Here is a 16,625-nt window from a genome sequence, read left to right on the forward strand (position 1 = left end):
AACACTTTGTTACAGGAAATGTTCAAAATGTCCTCCGATAGCGAGGATACATGCAACCACCCTCCGCCGCATGGAATCTCTGATGCGCTGATGCAGCCCTGCAGAATGGCGTATTGTATCACAGCCTTCCACAATACGAGCACGAAGAGTCTCTACATTTGGTATCGGGGTCGCGTAGACAAGAGCTTTCAAATGCACCCATAAATGAAAGTCAAGAAGGTTGAGGTCAGGAGAGCGTGGAGGCCATGGAATTGGTCCGCCTCTACCAATCCATCGGTCACCGAATCTGTTGTCGAGAAGCGTACGAACACTTCGACTGAAATGTGTAGGGGCTCCATCGTGCATGAACCACATTTTGTGTCGTACTTGTAAAGGCACATGTTCTAGCAGCACAGGTAGAGTATCCCGTATGAAATCATGATAACGTGCTCCACTGAGCGTAGGTGGAAGAACATGGGGCCCAATCAAGACATCACCGACAATGCCTGCCCAAACGTTCACAGAAAATCTGTGTTGATGACGTGATTGCACAATTGCGTGCGGATTCTCGTCAGCCCACACATGTGAAAATTTACACTTTGATCACGTTGGAATGAAGCCTCATACGTAAAGAGAACATTTGCACTGAAATGAGGATTGGCAACTTTTTGGATGAACCATTCGTAGAAGTGTACCCGTGGAGGCCAATCAGCTGCTGATAGTGCCTGCACACACTGTACATGGTACGGAAACAACTGGTTCTCCCGTAGAACTCTCTGTATAGTGATGTGGTCAACGTTACCTTGTACAGCAGCAACTTCTCTGACGCTGACATTAGGGTTATCGTCAACTGCACGAAGAACTGCCTCGTCCATTGCAGGTGCCCTCGTCGTTCTAGGTCTTCCTCAGTCGCGAGTCATGGGCTGGAATGTTCCGTGCTCCCTAAGACGCCGATCAGTTGCTTCGAACGTCTTCCTGTCGGGACACCTTTGTTCTGGAAATCTGTCTCGATACAAACGTACCGTGCTACGGCTCTTGCCCCGTGCTAATCCATACATCAAATGGGCATCTTCCAACTCCGCATTTGTAAACATTGCACTCACTGCAAAACCAAGTTCGTGATGAACACTAACCTGTTGATGCTACGTACTGATGTGCTTGCTGCTAGTACTGTAGAGCAATGAGTCGCATGTCAACACAAGCACCGAAGTCAACATTACCTTCCTTCAATTGGGCCAACTGGCGGTGAATCGAGGAAGTACAGTACATACTGACGAAACAAAAATGAGCTCTAACATGGAAATTAAGCGTTTCCGGACACATGTCCACATAACATCTTTTCTTTATTTGTGTGTGAGGTATTATTCCTGAAAGTTTGGCCGTACCTTTTTGTAACACCTTGTATACATTACTTACGGCAAGAGCTACATGGCCTACACGCCTGCTTTACGATGCTCTTCCACTTGTTTCGGTCGAGTGCACTGTTTGTCCCTTTGGATTTTGTATTCATCCTAGCTGTGTCCTCCCGGATGTTATCTCACCATCCACTTCTGGGCCTTTGTCTTCCTCTACTTCAGTCTACTGGCCTGCAGAATGTTCATCGTACTCTCCGTCAGTCTTGCTGTGTGAACAGAATAGATCAATCTTCCCTGCTTCAGCCGTTCGACGATATTACGATGTTTCTACGTCTCTCGTAGTTCTTCAGATTTCTCTTATTCACCATTCCACGTTATTTTCATAAAATATATATCCAATAAATTTCATTAGCATTTTTCTTTCGAATATTAACCGTTTTTCCACCTCGTAAATATAAATGGTTTACATCCATATAATGTTACCAGTATAAGAGTCGATTGATAGAAACGAATTTTGAACTTAGTGCTAACTTTATCTTTCACTGAAGATATTACTATAGTTTAAAAGTTTTTTGTTCGTTGTTGCTAGACAGGCATCTGCTTCTGTGACCGTTCTGTTGTTGTTACTAAAGACACTCCCTAAGTACTTGAAAGTGAATCTGAGTATAGCCAAAGGTTAATCACTTTCTTATTAATGACCTTCTCTTCATTCAGTCCTCGTTTCTCAGCGACTTTGTAAAATTTTTGCATTATTCTGATTACTTCTGTTTTGCAACTATTTGTTAATGCTACGTCATCTGTTTTGTCAATACTTCTTAATGCTACATCACATATGTACGCATGTCTACTAATGGTCAGTCTCTGCTGTAGTATGCCTAGTGAATTAGTTTTAGTAAATTTTCGACATACATTATGTGATCAAAAGTATCCGGACACTCCCAAAACCATACAATTTTCATATTAAGTGCATTGTGCTGCCACCTACTGCCAGGTACTCCATGTCAGAGACCTCAGTAGTCATTAGACATCGTGAGAGAGCAGAACGGGGCTCTCCGCGGAACTGACAGACTGTAGTATGCCTTGTGAATTAGTTTTAGTAAATTTTCGACATACATTATGTGATCAAAGGTATTCTGACACTCCCAAAAACATACAATTTTCATATTAAGTACATTGTGCTGCCAGGTACTCCATATCAGCGACCTCAGTAGTCATTAGGCATCGTGAGAGATCAGAACGGGGAGCTCCGCGTAACTCGCAGACTTCGAACGTCGCCAGGTGTTTGGGTGTCACTTGTGTCATACGTCTGTACTAGGAGATTTCCACTCCTAAACATCCCTAGATCCACTGTTTCCGATGGGATAGTGAAGTGGAAACGTGAAGGGACACGTGCAGCGCAAAAGCGTACAGGCTGACCTCGTCTGTTGACTGACAGAGACCGCCGACAGTTGAAGAGGATCGTAATTGGTGATAGGCAGACATCTGTCCAGATCATTAGACAGGAATTCCAAACTGCATCAGGGTCCACTGCAAGTAATATGACAGCAAGTCGGGAGGTGAGAAAATTTATAGTTCATGGTCGAGCGGCTACTCATTAGCCACACATCACGCCGATAAATGACAAACGACGCCTTGCTTGGTGTAAGGAGCGTAAACATTGGACGAGTGAACGATGGAAAAACGTTGTGTGGAGTAACGAATCACGGTACACAATGTGGCGATCCGATGGCAGGGTGTGGGTATGGCGAATGCCCCGTTGACGTCATATGCCAGCGTGTGTAGTGGCAACAGAAAAATTCGGAGACGGTGTTATTGTGGTCGTATTTCATGGAGGGGGCTTGAACTCCTTGTTATTTTGCATGGCACTATCACAGCTTAGGCCTACATTGATGTTTTAAGCACCTTCTTGCTTCCCACTGTTGAAGAGCTATTCGGGGATGGCGATTGCATCTTTCAACACGATCGAGCACCTACTCATAATGCACGGCCTGTGGTGGAATGGTTACAGAAGAATAACATCCCTGTAATGGACTAGCCTGCACAGAGTAGTCCTGACCGAATACTGTGGAACACCTTTGGGAAGTTTTGCAACGCCGACTTGGTGCCAGGCCTCACCGACCGACATCTATACCTCTGCTCAGTGCAGCACTCCGTGAAGAATGGGAAGCCATTCCCCAAGAAAACTTCCAGCACCTGTCTGAACATATGCCTGCGATAGTGAAGCTAGCAACGCTATGGGTGGGCCAACACCATACTGAATTCCAGGATTCTCGATCGAGGGCGTCACGAACTTGTAAGTCATTTTCAGCGAGGTGTCCGGATACTTTTGATTAATAGTGTATCTTCTCTAATACAAAGTGTACCCTTGGTCTAGGGGTAGCGTCTTTGATTCATAATCAAAACGTCTTCGGTCCCGGGTTCGATCCCCGCCACAGTCTACATTTTGATAAATAATCAGCATTGGCGGCCGAAGACTTCCGGCATAAGAGGAGCATCATTCTGCCAACGGCCTTGTCGAAGAGGGAGGAGGAGCGGATAGAGGTTCAGGGCACTCTCTTGTCCTAGGGGTGGGAAATTGCCCCTAAAGGCCGAAGAATCAGCAATGATCAACGACATGAGGATGCAGAAGGCAATGGAAACCACTGCATTAAAGACACGTAACGCGTATCCACAGGACATGTGGCCTGTAGTTGAAGAAGTGTCATGATGATCTCTCCATTGGCAAAAGATTCCGGAATAGTCCCCCATTCGGATCTCCGGGAGGGGACTGCCAAGGGGGAGGTTACCATGAGAAAAATCAACGAAAGGATAATGTTCTACGAGTCGGGGCGTGGAATGTCAGAAGCTTGAACGTGGTAGGGAAACTAGAAAATCTGAAAAGAGAAAAGCAAAGGCTCAATCTAGATATAGTAGGAGTCAGTGAAGTGAAGTGTGTGATATACCTTTTGCATTTCTTACTTTTATGTTTTCATCCTCTTTAAAAGCAAAGAGAAAAGATGAGGTGGTAGTAGCCCAGGGTAGAGCCTGTGCCTACCGTCAGGTATTTTTGACTTTCAGAAGTTAAAAGACAGAGCAGTTTTTGTTCTTGCACGAGTTGTTAAAAGGAAGGTTTCGTTCAGTGAGTGAACGAATGAGAACCGCCATTTTTTAGCGAGTAATTGCAGACCGCCATTGTGTGTATTTTTCATGTGCATCGAACAGAAATATAGTGTTTTATTAACAGAATATTTATGAGAGTTATTATTATTTCAAGTAGTAATGCAATAAGAAGAACGGAAGCCCACCTGTGTACTTCGGAAAATTTACGAAGATCCGAACATAACAACACGGCCACAGTCAAGGAGACGGCGATCGGACATAATATTAATAATTGGTACTCATAAAATACTATGAAGACGATTTATTTATATAAATATAAACTAAAATGATTCCTTTCCCGTTACAGGCAATCCCTAGCTTATTGTGCTTGTCCTTCATGCCAAAGAACTAATCTCTTTAATTCATCCATTTTAAAAAAGCCACACATTCCAACATTTTATTATCATTCATTCCCTATCCTATTATATTATCATTTTATTATATTATAAGTGGAAGGAAGACCAGGATTTCTGTTCAGATGGGTATCGGGTAATATCAACAGCAGCAGAAAATGGTATAACAGGTGTAGGATTCGTTATGAATGGGAAGGTAGGGCAGAGGGTCTGTTACGGTGAACAGTTCAGTGACCGGGTTGTTCTAATCAGAATCGATAGCAGACCATCACCGATAACGATAGTTCAGGTATACATGCCAACGTCGCAAGCTGAATATGAACAGATAGAGAAAGTGTATGAGGATATTGAAAGGGTAATACAGTATGTAAAGGGGGACGAAAATCTAATAGTCATGGGCGACTGGAATGCAGTTGTAGGGGAAGGAGTAGAAGAATCACAAGAGGAGGAGGTATACTTGGAAAAGGCCGGGAGATACGGGAAGATTTCAATTAGATTACATCATAGTCAGACAGAGATTCCGAAATCAGATACTGGATTGCAAGGCGTACCCAGGAGCAGATATAGACTCAGATCACAATATAGTAGTGCTGAAGTGTAGGCTGAAGTTCAAGACATTAGTCAGGAAGAATCAATACGCAAAGAAGTGGGATACGGAAGTACTAAGGAATGACGAGATACGTTTGAAGTTCTCTAACGCTATAGATATAGCAATAAGGAATAGCGCAGTAGGCAGCACAGTTGAAGAGGAATGGACGTCTCTAAAAAGGGCCATCACAGAAGTTGGGAAGGAAAACATAGGTACAAAGAAGGTAGCTGCGAAGAAACCATGGGTAACAGAAGAAATACTTTAGTTGATTGATGAAAGGAGGATTTACAAACATATTCCGGGAAAATCAGGAATACAGAAATACAAGTCGCTGAGGAATGAAATAAATAGGAAGTGCAGGGAAGCTAAGACCAAATGGCTGCAGGAAAAATGTGAAGACATCGAAAAAGATATGATTGTCGGAAGGACAGGCTCAGCATACAGGAAAGTCAAAACAACCTTTGGTGACATTAAAAGCAACGGTGGTAACATTAAGAGTGCAACGCGAACTCCACTGCTAAATGCAGAGGAGAGAGCAGGTAGGTGGAAAGAATACATTGAAAGCCTCTATGAGGGTCAAGATTTGTCTGATGTGATAGAAGAAGAAACAGGAGTCGATTTAGAAGAGATAGGGGATCCAGTATTAGAATCGGAATTTAAAAGAGCTTTGGAGGACTTAAGGTCAAATGCAGAAGGGATAGATAACATTCCATCAGAATTTCTAAAATCATTAGGAGAAGTGGCAACAAAACGACTATTCACTTTGGTGTGTAGAATATATGAGTCTGGCGACATACCATCTGACTTTCGGAAAAGCATCATCCACACAAATCCGAAGACGGCAAGAGCTGACAAGTGCGAGAATTATTGCACAGTCAGCTTAACAGCTCATGCATCGAAGCTGTTTACAAGAATAATGTACAGAAGAATGGAAAAGAAAATTGAGAATGCGCTAGGTGACGACCAGTTTGGCTTTAGGAAAAGTAAAGGCACGAGAGAGGCAATTCTGACGTTACGGCTAATAATTGAAGCAAGGCTAAAGAAAAATCAAGACACGTTCATAGGATTTGTCGACCTGGAAAAAGTGTTCGACAATATAAAATGGTGCAAGCTCTTCAAGATTCTGAAAAAAGTTGGGGTAAGCTATAGGGAGAGACGGGTCATTACATTATGTACAACAACCAAGAGTGAATAGTAAGAGTGGACGATCAAGAACGAAGTGCTCGTATTAAGAAGGGAGTAAGACAAGGCTGTAGCCTTTCGCCCCTACTCTTCAATCTGTACATCGAGGAAGCAATGATGGAAATAAAAGAAAGGTTCAGGAGCGGAATTAAAATACAAGGTGAAAGGATATCGATGATACGATTCGCTGATGACATTGCTATCCTGAATGAGAGTGAAGAAGAATTAAATGATCTTCTGAAAGGAATGAACAGTCTAATGAGTACACAGTATGGTTTGAGAGTAAATCGGAGAAAGACGAAGGTAATGAGAAGTAGTAGAAATGAGAACAGCGAGAAACTTAACATCAGGATTGATGGTAACGAAGTCAGTGAAGTTAAGGAATTCTGCTACCTAGGCAGTAAAATAACCATTGACGGACGAAGCAAGGAGGACATCAAAAGCAGACTCGCTATGGCAAGAAAGGCATTTCTGGCCAAGAGAAGTGTATTAATATCAAATACCGGCCTTAATTTGAGGAAGAAATTTCTGAGGATGTCCGTCTGGAGTATGGTAGTGAAACATGGACTGTGGGAAAACCGGAACAGAAGAGAATCGAAGCATTTGAGATGTGGTGCTATAGACGAATGTTGAAAATTTGGTGGACTGATAAGGTAAGGAATGAGGAGGTTCTATGCAGAATCGGAGAGGAAAGGAATATGTGGAAAACACTGATAAGGAGAAGGGACAGGATGATAGGAAATCTGCTAAGACACGAGGGAATGACTTCCATGGTACTAGAGGGAGCTGTAGAGGGCAAAAACTGCAGAGGAAGACAGAGATTGGAATACGTCAAGCAAATAATTGAGGACGCAGGTTGCAAGTGCTACTCTGAGATGAAGAGGTTAGCACAGGAAAGGAATTTGTGGCGGGCTGCATCAAACCAGTCAGCAGACTGATGACCCAAAAAAAAAAAAATGAAACAGGTGAAACGACGTCCCCTTGCCTGAGTGCTGTGTACACCTTAAAGGTTCCAGTTCCTCCTGTCGGTGTGTTTATTCAACATAAAGTTTCGTCTACACGCATTTTAACTAATCTGATTAACATTGAAGGGTATTTGAACTTCCATCATTATATTTCCAAGTTTCTGTCCTGGTACGCTACCGCCTTTTTAAAATCTAGAAACAGTATGTGGCCACCTACATTAAAATCCTACGCCTTTTAAGTTACCTCTGTTATGTTATCTGTCTGTAGCATCTTACGGGAAAATATTACTATTTTTTGGTTAGTTATGTAAGTTTCTTGTAAGGAGAAATTATTATTGGTATGGACACAAAATGTTTTTGTAAGTGGTGTGTGTTATAAATTTTCAAAATTTGGACGTTCTTTAAGTTCAGAAAGTTTAATACCTCTTCTATAAACATGAAAGTAATTGCATGGGTTCTTGTTAGTACACTTTTGCATTACTCGTAGGCCACAGAAATAATATCTATACACTTCTGTCCTCAGTACTTTATGTGTTGAAGGTAATTGGAGCTTAGGTCTTTATAACTATTCTGATGCAAATGAAAATAATTTAGACTGCCTATGCAAGAGAAACATCCTCGCGACGTTAAGTGTCTGTCCCTATGTGCGCATAGTGTTTAGATTAGAGGCCACAGAAACACGGTTTCAGTACTGCAAAATATCGCCCATAAATCAGTGACGTTGTTAAGGTTTGAATATGTTTCGCTTTTACACCAGCATAAACTAAGAATTAATTAATTTACCATAAGCCTTGAGCCAAGCCATTATCGATTTTGGAATTTTTAATTACATCAGTACTATACCTTGTGTAGAAAGCCGACAGGAGTGGCCGAGCGGTTCTAGACGCTTCAGTCTGGAACCGCGAGACCGCTATGGTCGCAGGTTCAAATCCTGCCTCGGGCATGGATGTGTGTGATGTCCTTAGGTTTAAGTAGTTCTAAGTTTTAGGGGACTAATGACTTCAGACGTTTTTAAGTCCCATAGTGCTCAGAGCCACTTGAACCATTTTTTGTAGAAAAATATTTCTGACAGTCAGATCGAAGAAGGCCTGAGAAATCGTAACTGTCTGTGTCCTTTCGGTTGTGCTATTTCGCAAATAATTACTGAAAATTAAAATTTTCACAGCAGCATGCGCAAAAAATGCTGAAAACTCAAGAATTTGGTAAATCGGAATTACATTTCTGTAAATGAAAACATTAAACCAAAAATGGTTCAAATGGCTCTGAGCACTATGGGACTTAACATCTGAGGTCATCAGTCCCCTAGAACTTAGAACTACTAAAACCTAACTAACCTAAGGACATCACACACATCCATGCCCGAGGCAGGATTCGAACCTGCGACCGTAGCGGTCTCGCGGTTCCGGACTGTAGCGCCCAGTACCGCTCGGCCACCGCCGCCGGCAATATTACCAATTTTAACTACTAAGTGTCTATATCAGAATAAATCAAATTTAACAAAATAGCAGACCTGAATGCAGCAATTCGCTATTTCTCTCATCGAGTACGTCACATCAAGCGAACAAAACGACCAGACCACAACAAGAGAGAGCAAAACGTTCAGAACCCAGAGCGATAATCTTATGTACGATTTTTTGACAGCAGCCAGGGATTACATGTTGGCTTCTGCTGTTCACATCCATGTCATAGTCTTTAGCATTCATAAACGAAATATATACTAAATGTTTCTACACTGAAGCGCAAAAGAAACTGGTACAGGAATGCTTATTCAAGTACAGAGATATGTAAACAGGCAGAATACGGCGCTGCGTTCGTCAACGCCTATGCAAGACAACAAGTTGTAGATCGGTTATTGATGCTACAATGGCAGGTTATTCAGATTTAAGTGAGACTGAACGTGGTACAATAGTCAGCGCACGAGAGATGGGCCACAGCAACTCCGAGGTAGTGATGAAGTGGGGACTTTCTCGTAAGACCATTTCACGAGTGTACCGTGAGCATTACGAATCCGGTAACACATTAAATTTGCGACATCGATGCGACCGGGAAAAGATCCCGCAAGAACGGCGCCAGCGACAATTGACGAGAATCGTTCAACGTGACGAAAGCGAAACCCTTCTCCAAATTCTTGCAGTGCTGGGTCATCAACAAGTGTCAACGTGCGAACCATTCAACGAAACATCATTGGTATCGGCTTTCGGAGTAGAAGGCCCACTCGTGTCCTCTTGATGACTGCACGACACAAAGCTTTACGCCTCGCCTGGGCCCGTCAGCAACGACATTGAATTGTTGATGACTGGACAATTAATCAGAATAATACAAAAATTTTTAAAAGTGTATATCACATTGTAACTGAAGAATTAGAAATGAAACAATTATCTGCAAGATGGGTGCCGCGACTCTTGACGCTGGATCAAAAACGTATGAGAATGAACATATCGGAATACTGTTTGGCACTTTTTAGGAGAAACGAACAAGATTTTTTGTGTCGGTTTGTGACCACAGATGACACTTGGGTGCACTACTGTACCTCAGAGACAAAACAACAGTCAAAGCAGTGGAAACATGGAGACTCTCCGCTACCCAAAAAAAAAAAAAAAAAAAAAAAAAAAAAAAAAAAAAAAAAAAATACTTCGGCGGGAAAGGTCATGGCATCAGTGTTCTGGGATGCGAAGGGGATTCTGATTATAGATTATCTCAAACAATTACTGGAGAATACTATGCTAACCTCCTCGACAAAGTGCAACAGAAGATTCGCGAAAGAAGTCCAGGTTTAGCAAGAATGAAAGTCATCTTCCATCAAGACGATGCACGCTTGAACACATGTGCCATGGCAGAATTACACGACCTAAAGTATGAATTGTTTCCACACCCGCCTTATCCATCTAATAGGCTCCGTCAGACTTCCATCTCTTCCCAAAATAGGAAATTTTTCTTGGTGGACGAACATTCAGTTCAAACGAAGAACAGATAGCCTGAGTTAACAACTATTTTGCAGGCCTGGAGGAAACTCATTTCTGAGATGGAATCGAGGGACTGGAACATCGTTGGACCAAGTGCATTAATCTACAATAGGACTACACTGAAAAATAGAAAAAGTTTCAGTGATGTAAGTACTTTTTTCCTGTTCTGTTCCTAGAACTTTTCAAACCACCCTCGTATTTAGCATCATGGTCAGAAGACTTAATTTCTTAAACATCTGAGGAGGTGAAATCGACAACTGGAGCATATTTTTTGCAGGGAACAATTTTATACTCTGGGCCATTCATAGGAGTAATGTTCAGCGAATAACGTTTTTCAGGACAGCCAGAAGTCGCTCTCTGTATGTCTTACTAACCAATTTCGCTCTTTAATGTAACAACAGCATCACCAGAAACTCTGGAATTTACTCTGAGGAACATGCAAGAGTGACAATATGGCGTCTTACAGTGACATTAAAGAAATATTAGCTTTACAATATGCTACCTTACGTTTAAAGAACATAGAGTTGGCTAACTGGGAGTTTTAATTACGTCAAAAATTTGAAGCCGACGTCCATCGTGCTGGTTCCCCAAAAATTAACTTCTGGTGGAGCTGTTGTGATAAAAAAAGTGCCAGCTTGCGTCATTTACTGTTGTACTAATCATTCTAATGATACTCTAAGGTGCAAAGGAATCTTTTATACACATGAATTTTGTTGGTGCTGTTTAGTTTTACCGTAGCGATTTTATTTTATTTATTTGACTTTAGTTTTCCTATCGGCACAACTGGGAGACGAAAGGTGTGAGAAGGAAATACTGAAAACAGATCATACTGTGTCCTCATCGTTTTCCCGAAGAGAATATAGACCCAAAATCAGTTTCGTCAGCCCATTTTAATGAAAACGCTGTATTACGAAAGCAGTTTCTTCACATCACACTCTTGTCTTGTTGGTTACTAGAACGTATTAGCGGCGTGAAATCCGTCATATTACTGGGTCAAATACGCATTTACGATCAGCAAAATTACCTTCCAGACGCTGTGCTATTCATGAAAGCATTTGACATTTTCTGTTTACAACAGTTATGCGCATACGATAGAATTTAAGAACAAGAAGCAATCCTAAACTGGAGTCTGCTAAATTTTTGGGGCCGGCTCCAAAGCAACGTAGAACGTGAGTCTGTAGCGCTATCTCTCCTTATTATACTTCCATGGTAACCGAGCAGATACTAACACAGTAACTTCCACGGTAATGTGCATCCAAAGTTAATGTAGTATTTTTCTTGAGCGACATAAGGTTCTTTGTAAACAGTCATTGATTGAATTTCACGTGCTACATTATTAATCGATCTATGGTAAATTACTGCATTTTGTTACGAAAGTTAAACCTGCTACAAGAAACAGATTTTTATATTTCGATCTCCGCTTTTTTGGGAATGTATATAGACATGTAATTCTGGCGCTCGATAAAATTCCATATCTAAAATCTATTAAAACACATCAAAAAACTAAATCTTTTAAAATATCTTTACAAATATATCGTTCAGAACATGTATTGAATATACGGTTGTTGTCAATATTTCTGTGAAGATAATACTGCATATTTTAGTAATTTCAACATTGCAGCCCAGTCAGCAATCGTGATAATCTAATATATAAGAAACTATCAGCCTTGATTGCAGTAATGAAACCCACTTTTCTTTACTTAGAATTTAGCCCAAGTAATTGAGCCTTCTTGAGAAGATAAACCTGATTCTATGATATGTCTATGAGGGCATGGTCTAGAAATAAAACTAAAACAGACTGAATAGGCGTAGCCACATTTTAAAAATGCTGTACATAGGTACTAAGTCACCACTAAGGATCAATTACCTGGGCTGAAACCTAGGTGAAGGTTGGTTTCATTACCGCAATCGAGGCTGATAGTATATTATATTATATAATATTCCATGTAATTGAGAATATGTCTTCACTGATTGTTGCTGTTGTGTTCATCAGTCCTGAGACTGGTTTGATGCAGCTCTCGATGCTTCTTCATCTCCTAGTACTTACTGCAACTTACATCCTTCTGAATCTGCTTAGTGTATTCATCTCTTGGTCTCCCTCTACGATTTTACCCTCCACGCTGCCCTCCAATACTACATTTGTGATCCCTTGATGCCTCACAACATGTCCTACCAACCGGTCCCTTTTCCTTGTCACGATGTGCCACAAACTCCTCTTATCCCCAATTCTATTCAATACATCCTCATTAGTTATGTGATCTACCCATCTATCGTCAGCATTCTTCTGTAGCACCACATATCGAAAGTTTCTATTCTCTTCTTGTCCAAACTATTTATCGTCCATGTTTCACTTCCATACATGGCTACACTCCATACAAATACTTTCAGAAACGACTTCCAAACACTTAAATCTATACTCGATTTCTCTTCTTCAGAAACGCTTTCCTTGCCATTGCCAGTCTACATTTTATATCCTCTCTACTTCGACCATCATCAGTTATTTTGCTCCCCAAATAGCAAAACTCCATTACTACTTTAAGTGTCTCATTTCCTAATCTAATTCCCTAGGCATCACCCGACTTAATTCGACTACATTCCATTATCCTCGTTTTGCTTCTGTTGATGTTCATCTTATATACTCCTTTCAAGACACTGTCCATTCCGTTTAACTGCTCTTCCATGTCCTTTGCTGTCTCTGACAGAATTACAATGTCATCGGCGAACCTCAAAGTTTTTATTTCTTCTCCATGGATTTTAATACCTACTCCGAACTTTTCTTTTGCTTCCTTCACTGCTTGCTCAATGTACAGATCGAATAACATCGGGGAGAGGCTACAACCTTGTCTCACTCCGTCTCCAACTACTGTTTCCCTTTCATTGCCCTCGACTCTTCTAATTGCCATCTGGTTTCTGTACAAATTGTAAATAGCCTTTCACTCCCTGTATTTTACCCCTGCCACCTTTAGAATTTGAAAGAGAGTATTCCAGTCAACATTGTTAAAAGCTTTCTCTAAGTCTACAACTTCTAGAAACGTATGTTTGCATTTTCTTAATCTATTTTCTAAGATAAGTCGTAGGGTCAGTATTGCCTCACGGGTTCCAACATTTCTACGGAATCCAAACTGATCTTCCCCGAGGTCGGCTTCTACCAGTTTTTCCATTCGTCTGTAAAGAATTCGCGTTAGTATTTTGCAGCTGTGACTTATTAAACTGATAGATCGGTAATTTTCACATGTGTCAACACCTGCTTTCTTTGGGATTGGAATTATTATATTCTTCTTGAAGTATGAGGGTATTTCGCCTGTCTCAAACATCTTGCTCACCGGATGGTAGAGTTCTGTCAAGATTGGCTCTCCCAAGGCTGTCAGTAGTTCTAATGGAATGTTGTCTACTCCCGGGGCCTTGTTTCGACTCAGGTCTTTCAGTGCTCTGTCAAACTCTTCACGCAGTATCGTATCTCCCATTTCGTCTTCATCTACATACTCTTCCATTTCCATAATATTGTCCTCAAGTACATCGCCCTTGTATACACCCTCTATATATTCCTTCCACCTTTATGCTTTCCCTTCTTTGCTTAGAACTGGGTTTACATCTGGGCTCTTGATATTCATACAAGTGGTTCTCTTTTCTCCAAAGGTCTCTTTAATTTTCCTGTAGCCAGTATCTATCTTACCCCTAATGAGATAAGCCTCTACATCCTTAACTTTGTCCTCTAGCCATCCTTGCTTAGCCATTTTGCGCTTCCTGTCGATCTCATTTTTGAGACGTTTGTATTCCTTTTTGCCTGCTTCATTTACTGCATTTTTATATTTTTTCCTTTCATCAGTTACATTCAATGTTTCTTCTGTTACCCAAGGATTTCTACTAGCCCTCGGTCTTTTTACCTACTTGATCCTCTGCTGCCTTCACTACTTCATCCCTCAGAGCTACCCTTTCTTGTTCTACTGTATTTATTTCCCCCATTCCTGTCAATTGTACCCTTATGCTCTCCCCGACTCTCTACAACCTCTGGTTTAGTCAGGTTATCCAGGTCCCATCTCCTTAAATTCCCACCTTTTTTCAGTTCCTTCAGTGTTAATCTACAGTTCATAACCAATAGATTGTGGTCTGAGTCCACATCTCCTCCTGGAAATGTCTTACAATTTAAAACCTGGTTCCTAAATCTCTGTCTTACCATTGTATAATCTATCTGATACCTCCTAGTATCTCCAGGATTCTTCAATGTATACAACCTTCTTTTACGCTTATCTAAAGTATTTTGTCAAATAACTAGAATACATGTAATTTAAATTCGTCTTTTTCATTTAACAAATTTTGCAGTTTTTTTCTTTTATGTGAAAATTTCGAATTCTTCCAAGACATTTTGCAAAGGGGTTTTATCTGCAGTGCGGATACGTCTCATGTTATTCTTGACTCTCTCCTAAAGCATGGTTGATTGTCTTCAAATACTCACTCAGTACTGTGCAGTTACATTTAAATGGCGGTGTTTTTTATAACATATTTTAAGCATTTTCCCGGCTAGGCCAATGCGTCACAGAATTCTTGACAAAGTTACTGAATGGTGCGACAGCGGAATCTCAAAGTTATTATAGTTGAATGTCGAACAGTAATACATACTTCTGATAATACTGGCGCCGAAAATTATCACTGGCCCATTCTCAAGAAGAATATTATCAATACACAGGCAAATGTCATACAGGCTGTCTCAGATATCATTTCTGTGTCTAATATCACCTACATCTGTTCTCAAGGTGACATGGAAGTCCGCTATGATTTCACGAGGTCAGCTTCAAACCTTTGTAACGTAGATATTCTGACCACTGAAAGAGTAGTCAGTGATGAAGATAAAAGTCGTTTCACTTTGTTCGTCATCGTTTATTCTAGCCCATGTTCGACTGGTCATGTAAGTGTGACGCAGGCTCTTCCCGTTGATACCAATGGCAAGGCCGTTGAGTGCAATACCCAATGGTAGAGAAACAATTTGTTTAGATTCTATGTTTTATAGGTGAGACAAGTAACAAAGCTGTCGCTGTGTTTAATATTATCCATCAACATCTGCCCCATATCGTCTATTTATTTCGTAGTGTTAAGTGTCCCAATGTGGAATGTTTTTTATATCTACTTAATTCATTGCATTTATGCTTGAAATATAATAGTGGTAACTGACAGACAATTCCTCTATTGCTTGGAAATATCGTATTCAAGACAGAAAATAAACAAGCTGCAATGTTAACTGCAGTAAACCATAGTTCATATACATGCAGCTGTTCAACACTGGGCACATAATGATCCCAGTAAGAAATTCTCCAATCCCTACATGAGAAAATTTAATATCGACCAATTTAGTTTAACAGATGTTTGTAGTAAGTGAATATTATAATATGCAAACACTTTAAATCAATATCCTGTTTGGATTTTTATCATCAATTGACACATTTTTTGAATCCCATTTGAGGAGTCTCAGTTAACATTTTGTCTTCAACAGCACATTTTTTTCACAGACTTCCAACAACTGAACTGCTTTTTTGGGTTCCCAGTATTTTGTTCATGGGCCTATAACTTGCGTGTTTGTCAGTGGACCTAGGCAGTACAAAGGTAAGATGTTCTGACAATATCACACCCCCTTTAGACACTTTTGGTCGCCCCGAGCTTTTCTCATCCAGTTCATCCAGTCATACACTCATCCAGTTGTTTCGAACTGCCTATACACTTGCCGGATGTTTTTGCATCATGTGGATCACATTTAAACTTTAAACGAAACAAACACTGAACTAAAACCACACATTCACTCGTTGCAAACTACAGAACACAAACCGCTTCACGCTTAGAGTTACCATTTTGGGTAGCGGCGTATATGACGTTGCAAGATGGAAAACAGCAAAGCAGTACTCGAACACGAGCTTATCTAAAACTTTTTGAAACACTTTCAACCAACACTGTACTTCGCTTACAGTTGATACAGTTAAAATTTATAAGTTGGTCATTCTTTTATGAGCGGTGGCGAACTGGTGCCAGTGTTATTTTGTTCACGTGTCGTTGAGGGGTAGCGTGGTCTAGGGGTGGCGTCTTTGATTCTGCCAACGGCCGTGTCAAAGAGGGCG

Source organism: Schistocerca gregaria, chromosome 9, assembly GCF_023897955.1.
Source record: "Schistocerca gregaria isolate iqSchGreg1 chromosome 9, iqSchGreg1.2, whole genome shotgun sequence".
Lineage (NCBI taxonomy): Eukaryota > Metazoa > Arthropoda > Insecta > Orthoptera > Acrididae > Schistocerca > Schistocerca gregaria.